Consider the following 7,908-nt stretch of genomic DNA (forward strand, 5'->3'; position numbering starts at 1 on the left):
CTATAGTTTATCGTTGACGCGACAGCAATATCTTTCCTTGATTATTGCAATTGAGTGAAAAAAAGGAGATAAATAATAAAAACGAATGATAAGAAATACGCTGAAACGAATGTAGATTATAATAAATCGCATAATTTTTTGTCGAGACGATTGACCACTTACGAAGTGATACGCTCCTATTGTATTTGTAGCCGTCTATTTTTAAACCTTATCTTTACTAATAGGGCAACAACTAGCTTAATAAAGTAACAAATGATTACTGCAATAACTACGTAGACCGTACGATGCAAAAAACCACTGATAAAAGAAAGAAAAAAAGACATGCTCATCGTGATAAGGTAATTTCACGTGACCCGTAATTGCTCAATTTTCTTAAAATATGGTTAATGAAATATAATTGTAACCCAGATTATAAAATCAATCGATAAAGAAATACAAAGAAAACGTCAAGTGGAAAAGTGATATTAATTTCCAATTACACATTTCAGAAGCATGTGCCATTTGTGGATCGAGTTATATCCATACTAATCGATAAGAAATATTTGTGTACACTCCCACTCATAAGACACAAAACATCGTCAACAGAATAAAGTTGTTGACAGATTTTGCACAAGTCTATACAAGATTCTAGATCAATAATTTGTGTACAGAAGAAGGTCGAATATACAGTAATTGGTTTAGGCTTGACTATGAATTCAAGTCAAATGGTTGGATGGATTTGTGAAATTTTACAATTAAATCAATGATTAATAAAGAATTTTTGAATACTTCTTATTGGTTCACTTTATATATACCCTGAATCTCATTGATTGTACGATCGAGATATTTTCGTAAAATGGATGGCTGGATGGATTTGTCAGATTTTATAATCGAATCAATTATTATTGAAGAATTGTTGAGTATTTCTTATTGATTCATCCTGTATATTCCCTGAATCTCGTTGATTACACGCTCGAGCTGTCTGATTGTGAATTTGAACAATCATCGATGAGATATTTTCACGCAGGTGACTCGCGTGACTCAGTGTTGGCAAATGCTTGCGCCGGGAGTTCCACGCGGGAACTCGTTCCTCATTGTAATTCCAGCTTCTGTTCAAGGAACCCAAGCATCTCGTTCGCCTGGTACGAGTATCATATCCATAACAATGATAAACGAGTATCACGTGCAACTAATTAAATTTTACACAATTCCCTCCGCCTCCAAAAAAGACTTCAACAGAATCCTATGTAAAAAGAGTTGGTTAAGTTTAATAAAAGATTCTATTACATCTGCTGCTCTTAGAGACAGGAAAAAGGAACTTATTATTTTGAAATCCACCGGAGGGAAACAAACACGCCTTAAATGAAATTTCTTTTAACGAAATTCTTTCATCTTCGCTTTTTGTGCTGCGCGCGAGAGGTAATCGGTATCATACCGCGGGCGATTTTTAACCGAACACTTAAATTGGCGAAATGAGCCGTTAATTAATTTCCGCCGTGGTTTCGAGGAGGAGTTTCCCTCTTAGCCGATCAAAGAAGAAAGTTCGATCAGCGGGACGCGAGACAACTTCGATAATTGCCGCTCCTCTTCCGAACCGCGCGACAAACTTTCGGTTAAAACGTAATTTGTAACAATTTACGGTGACGCCTTCCCGTGCTAACGAGTTCCGAGAATTTTCGATCGGAACGTTTGACATACCTGCCGTAAGTAAATGACATGAAAAAAATGTTGAAACACATCGTGTTAACAGACAGAATTTCGTTAACAAACATCAAGTGTTCCATCGCGTATAAACATCCGCAGTCTAGTTATAATAAGCAGGAGGTAACTATAAATAGAAAATTGCATTTGACTGTGGGCAACCTAATTCAGTGTTAGAAATGCAGCCTGTTAACTGACGCCCGTTTATTTCAATTATGATTGACGTCCGCCGTTATTCCTCCTCCCTTCAGCATCGCTTATTATACAATTCACCGCGGTCAACGCTGGCTGCCATGAGTAGTTGTACATTATACTGTGATCAAAAGGTGCGGAAGGAGAGAAGAAAGTAGCCTCTGCATTGGCAGCCCGTACTGTATCGTTGCTTTCGCGTTAAAAGTGACTCGGTGATGGAGAACAGAAACGAGAAAGGGTAAAAAGCAAAAGAAAGAAAAAGCGAACGAAAGAAAGAACGAAATGCCGAGGACGCGACTTCTCAACGATGCTTCCGACTGAAGGAATCCAGGCATAATGGAATGTCAAGTTGCATGCAAAGAGAAAGAAATAAAAGTAAACCATCGACGCGACGAGCAAGAGAAGAGACATTGTACTTCTCGTTTTATTTCCTGTCGTCCTGTCGTTACTTTCATCTGGTTCTCCGTGTTCCATTTGGGAAACGTTCCGTAGAAAAGTGAAAACAACGACCGGATGGAAATATAGCGAAGAAAGGGAGAGAGAGATACATTGGCTCCTTGTTATTTAGCAAAAGAGAGGAGTCGTTTCGGAATGTAAAGGAGTATGCAGCGTGCATACGCGCGACTGTGAACGGACGATCGTTCGTGTGTTTATCAGCGACGACAGAGAAGAATAAGTATGAGATCGGAGTTTATCGCGCGGTTCGAGGGAAACGACCTGGAATACCGATTGCGATAATATTTTACTGCACAACCTCTCTTGCTTTTGTATATTATTAAACTGGAACGACGAAGAGAGATAAATGATAAACGAAATATGAATTTCAAATTACGTGAAAAATACTAGTCGAATAAAATTTGGAGCTCCAATAATAGTTAAACCTGGGAAAGCTCTCTAACTATAAGAACAATTCACAGTTGTTCCTAACCAGTAGCTTCAGCCTCCTTGGATTTTCTGTATTCATTGTCTTCAACGTGGGACAACAACAGAGATAAATAATAAAGGAAATATGAATTTTAAATTACATCAAAAATGTGTTCAAGTGAAATAAAGCTTGAAGCTCTAAAACCCTTTAATCCTTTGCACTCACTGGAAACGACAATGCACACTGGGATATAAAATAAATCTAGTGCAAAGGGTTAAATACAACTGTGTAACATAAAACTGTTAAAACAGGAGAAGCTGTCTAACTACGTGGACTACTGTCGTTTGTCCCTGGCTAGTAGCTTCCGTTCCAGCAACTTTCTACTAAATTTGATTTGTTAATTTAACGAGAGTCCAGACTGACTGACTGACTACTGAAACGCCGAGCGTTGACTGTTCCACGAGCAAACAGTGTTTAACTGGGAAAAGCAATTACTCGAGAGGATCGTGGACCCAGTTCTGTCCAAACCGAATCTCAAAACCGTTGTAAGAAATAAAACCAAGAAGAAGAAAAAGAAAAGGAGAAGAAGGAGGGAAACAATACTAAATTTACACAAATGAATCACGCGTTTCTCGTTTAAAAAAAACAGTGAGAGTTCATAAAAAATGGTCCGTGTTTGTTTGTAGACGCGTCGAGTTGTTCAAAGAATTCAATGATGAATTTCTCGAAGTCTGGAAATTTTCTTCTCATTTCTTCTTCTTCTTCTTCTTCTTTTTTTTTTTGAAGAATTTGATAAACGTACCGATAATAATCGATCTCGGGAACGGAGATCTAATCGGTTTTGATTTTATTTCGAACGCGCGGAAAACGGTGCCGATGCAGTGGCTCAACCAGATTTGCATCGCGGCACTATTATGCTCCCGTAATTGCTAATGCGATTAAACTCGCGCAATATCATGAATATTCCATCGGGCTATTCAACGCCGGTACGTCTAAACCGAGAAAAGTGAACGCCGCCCGAGTGTTTCCCACCGTTGAAAGACTGTTTACCGATTACTTAAACAGTACGTAATTACAAATTATTTAATACGATATTGAGTAATTAGTAAACTGTTCAGAATGTTATTCGACGGCACGAAATTGACGTTTTCATTTTACAGGGAAATCGGCGGGCCGAGGGAGCTGCCACGGCGAACATTTCTAATTAACTGTTTTGATGGACATCTAATTGGCAGCCGGCGTTGCTGCACGTAAATAGAAAATGACAGCGCAGGCCTAACCCATAATCGGCCAATAAGGCCGTTCAGTGGTTCGAGCTGCTGGAATTTTAAAATGTCGAACACACCTTTCCGGATGTCGATAAGTATTATTCTTAGCCGGCGGTCACAATGAACAATACCTAATCCTGAGAACCTCTTATATTTCAGTACCAGTTCTTTCGCCAAATAGCGTTATTCATAAAACTAGCACGATATTACAACGGAGCACCGATGCCGTATCGCAAAACAATTTATTACGGCTTCGTATAGCTATACTCAAAACAATTCTCGCTTGCCATGCGCCATTGCAAAAATTAAATTTCTAAAGAAATTCTGTTTGGCTCTCGACTCTTACACCTCGACGTCCAAATGTTCGCCAAGACTGTTCCAGCTGTCGGTTTACCCAATAGAAGCTATTCAAGTGAACAGCACTACATTATATCGAAAATAAAAGAAAACTACTGACAGAAAGTAATTTCAGCCTCTTGTTACTCGAAGTATAATGCACGCTCGCAGAAAAGTGCTTTAAAACGAGATAACAAATTTTTTACGATGCAAACCATTTGAAACTGCGTCGACAAAGGCGAACGTTACGCTGGCTTTTAACGCGGCACCGGTAATGATACGTTTTTAATTTTATCACCGAGTATCTCGAAAATTCCAGTGGCCTAAATCTATACGCGTAATATCGACGGTTTCATGAATATTCCAACGCGTAAATGTTGTCCAACTGAACCAATCCGACTCGCGTATCAGGAAGAAAATACCTTAGCGGAGGAGAAGCGAGTGTTAAACCGACCGTGACGACGACGTAAAAACGTGAGAAACCGTTTCTCAATTTAACGTGCGTGCATACGTCTTCTTCAACTTGAATTTTATCGACGAACAAAGCCTGTCTGTTTCCGGCCGCTCGTAGCTTTCTTTTGTTGCTCGTCAAACACGTTTCTTATTACCGTTTCCCCTTTGTACGATCTCGTTTCATTTTTTTTTTTTTTTAACGCCGCTTGGAAAGCGCGAGGTCGTGATAATTGCTACAGAAACGACGCGCGGGTGGTGTGCGAACTTTCTGTAAAATTTTATGCTTAAACTCGTTCCGACGTAAATTGAAATTTCATGATTATTTTCTCACCGCTGCGTACTTTACCCTTATCAGTAGTAGTGTGTTTAGAACCTGTTCACCTGGCATTCAGTTTTTAACTAAATATAAATATTCAAGAATATTAATGAAAATTGAATTTTTACTGTATAAAGATTATTTGTAAANAAGCAACGCCAGGTCTGGCTAACAGTAATTCGTTCGACGATGTTATTATGAATAATTTATAAATTTCTGCTGGAGCAGCGTCGAACTCATCGGAAACTCGATCTACATACAATCATCTCCGACGGAAACTTCCACTTAATTACTTCGAAATCGGTCGATTCGAACTCCGCCGTTTGACGGGCACAGACAAAATTAGAATACCGTTTCCCAACTTCTACTTTCAAAACTATCATAACGTCATTTATCAACGAGGATACTTGTATACGTTATATACTTCTAATACTGTGATCAACTAGTAACATTGTATAAATACTGTAGCTAAAAATAAATTCGCACTCTACTTATGCATACAGGGACTACATACATACTCAGACTATCCATGTACTTAATTTATTTAGTCTAATAAGAACTTGTGCAAAATACCAGATAAATCAATTGGACACTAAAACACTCTTCTAAATTTTTACGATTGATAATTCTAACATATAAAAAGAAGCAAGTTTAAAGAATGCTCATTTTATTATATCTTGTACTGAAACTGTTCAATGATTCATTTCGAGATCTGTTATATAATTTATCACATGATTACGACTACACATATGATTAATTTAATAATCATATTTCAATTAAAATAATCTTTTACTAATTTGGAATATGTATCAGCTTCTCTCATAGAAAGCAAGCACTTAATCAGACTCATGAACAGATGTGTACTTAGAATAAATAGGCATAGAAATACTAGACACTGTAAACAATTTCTACAGCTGTAGCGTTTGAATCGCTGTCAGTATGTCGAATTTCCATTCGTGCGAAGAGAGTCTGTCTCCAACGTGTACTTACGTACCGGAAGTTGCTGCACGCGTGCTGAGCATACGGGATGAAGGACAGAAGTTTACTCACCTGCAACAGACAAAAAGACAATGGTGGTCAAGCTAATTCGTTTCTTGAGATCGACACGCGGAATTCTTAATGCTTCATCGATTTTATGAGGTGAAGAATTATCGCCGCTCAAATGTTCAACGATCTCCTTTTACGCGCATTGAAATCACTGATTCTTCATTTCATTCATCTAATAAAATTATACTGGTATCAAAAATTATGTAATATCAATTTAAAATATGAAGTCTAAATTGATGTTTTACTCCTGAAGAATAATAATATGCACTTATGTTTCTTCTTGAATATTACATTTATTTATATTTTAGCAATTAAGCAACATAGGAATGATAGTGAAAGATGTGCGAGGGTGAAGTGAAAGGAAAGGTTCTAATAAAAGCCAAGTCTACATTCTTGCAAGACTGAAATAAAGAATTACTGTCATCATTAAGTAACAAATTACATTTTGGAAAATCGTATTATTTTAAATAGCAAAGTTTAAGATAACTTTGTTGTCTGACATAAAAGCTAGAAAATGTTGTTGGAAGAGTATAAGGCCGTGTGTTATAATTTTTGTATAATTCTATGGAGGACAGTGTTCGACGTAACTAGAATGTGGCCGGCGATCACGTACCACGTCCCATTGTTTTCCATCGACCTATCGAATAATACACGCGTGTCCAGAATGCCACCCTGTGTTCTAAGTTGGCATGTTTCCTCTTATTTCAAACGCTTCCACCGAGAGATACGGGCGCGAGTTATAAACCGTCCTCTGTATTCTTCGTGTTGAACGCGTTCAGAAAAATGGGACTATTCCCAGGCTGCGAACCGACCGCCAGGCGACGGAACACGCGGGACGATAAAAGTGGCTTTCAATCTCGTTCCAATTTATTACTTTCGCCTCGTGTAATTGAAAAATTTCAAGACCGGAATGAAAATGGCACCGTGTAACGGCGAGAACGTTCTCGGGTGAAATATTTAGGACTCGACGGGAAGTTTTAACAAAGGAATCGGGCGGGTTTACGCGTGCATGCGTCTGGAATCTTTCAGGCACGTGTAAAATTGAAACGGCCTAAATGCTAACGGATCTGGCACGCTTCAAACGCATGCGGAACTTTCCCTAGACCGGCGCGGCGGTGCGGTGAGGTGCGTTGCAGTACCCATTGTGGTAGAGCGCAGGTTTTTATTACCCTATCAACGCTATTTACGGTAGGCTTGTATAATTCTACGCAGTAGAACGTGAACGCTGCTGGAATATTCGTTGCAGCGCTTCCTCGCGACGTTTAAATCACGATTTAATCTCCGTGTCTCCCTCCTGCGGCTCCAATTCCTTTTCTCTTCATTTTTGTTTTTTAATAATTATACGGAACATGGTAATTAGGTACGAAACATTGCGCACAATGTTCGGGGCGCCAGTAAGCTCTGGAATTTGCTCCGCATTGCGTTATTAGAAAACGGGTTGCACTCCAATTACAACTTTTCTCTGACTCTAATTACAGCTTTATTAAGGATGTATGAGCTGTAAGATCTCTGGCAAAAGTTAATAAGCTGCGTCTAATATTTGAGGCAATGAACAATTTCAAGTTTAAAATATTCTTAAATCACGTATTAAGAATTATACAAAATTCTGTCATTGTTCCATTCATATTTTTTCGTAAACGAAATCAAAATTTTGTCACTCGACATAAGAATTCAAGATGTAATAATTTCTTTAATAGGCTCGCAAAATTTCTAAAATTTTGTACAGCGTTTCTAGTAACTGTTAATAACAA

At 38.3% G+C, this 7,908-nt stretch overlaps 1 protein-coding gene and 1 long non-coding RNA gene across 8 annotated transcripts in view; one reads left to right on the top strand and one right to left on the bottom strand.

The window, feature by feature from the left end:
- Positions 1 to 7,908, bottom strand: part of mtd (TLD domain-containing protein mustard) — a 150,384-nt gene that overhangs the window by 92,719 nt on the left and 49,757 nt on the right. The window contains exon 1 of one of the 7 annotated variants that reach the window (XM_018035033.2): positions 6,105 to 6,127. The exons of the other annotated variants lie outside the window; for them this stretch is intronic. The gene's annotated coding sequence lies outside the window, so the exon portion shown is untranslated. Of the gene's footprint in view, positions 1 to 6,104; positions 6,128 to 7,908 lie in introns of those variants that run through there. 7 annotated transcript variants of the gene reach the window in all.
- LOC108631247 (uncharacterized) lies at positions 1,947 to 4,315 on the top strand. The gene is made up of 3 exons (XR_001916924.2): positions 1,947 to 3,282; positions 3,620 to 3,801; positions 3,898 to 4,315. It is a non-coding gene; the product is annotated as an uncharacterized LOC108631247 (long non-coding RNA).

This window comes from Ceratina calcarata, unplaced genomic scaffold (assembly GCF_001652005.2).
Source record: "Ceratina calcarata isolate Rehan_Ccalc_2016 unplaced genomic scaffold, ASM165200v1 scaffold86.2, whole genome shotgun sequence".
Taxonomy (NCBI): domain Eukaryota; kingdom Metazoa; phylum Arthropoda; class Insecta; order Hymenoptera; family Apidae; genus Ceratina; species Ceratina calcarata.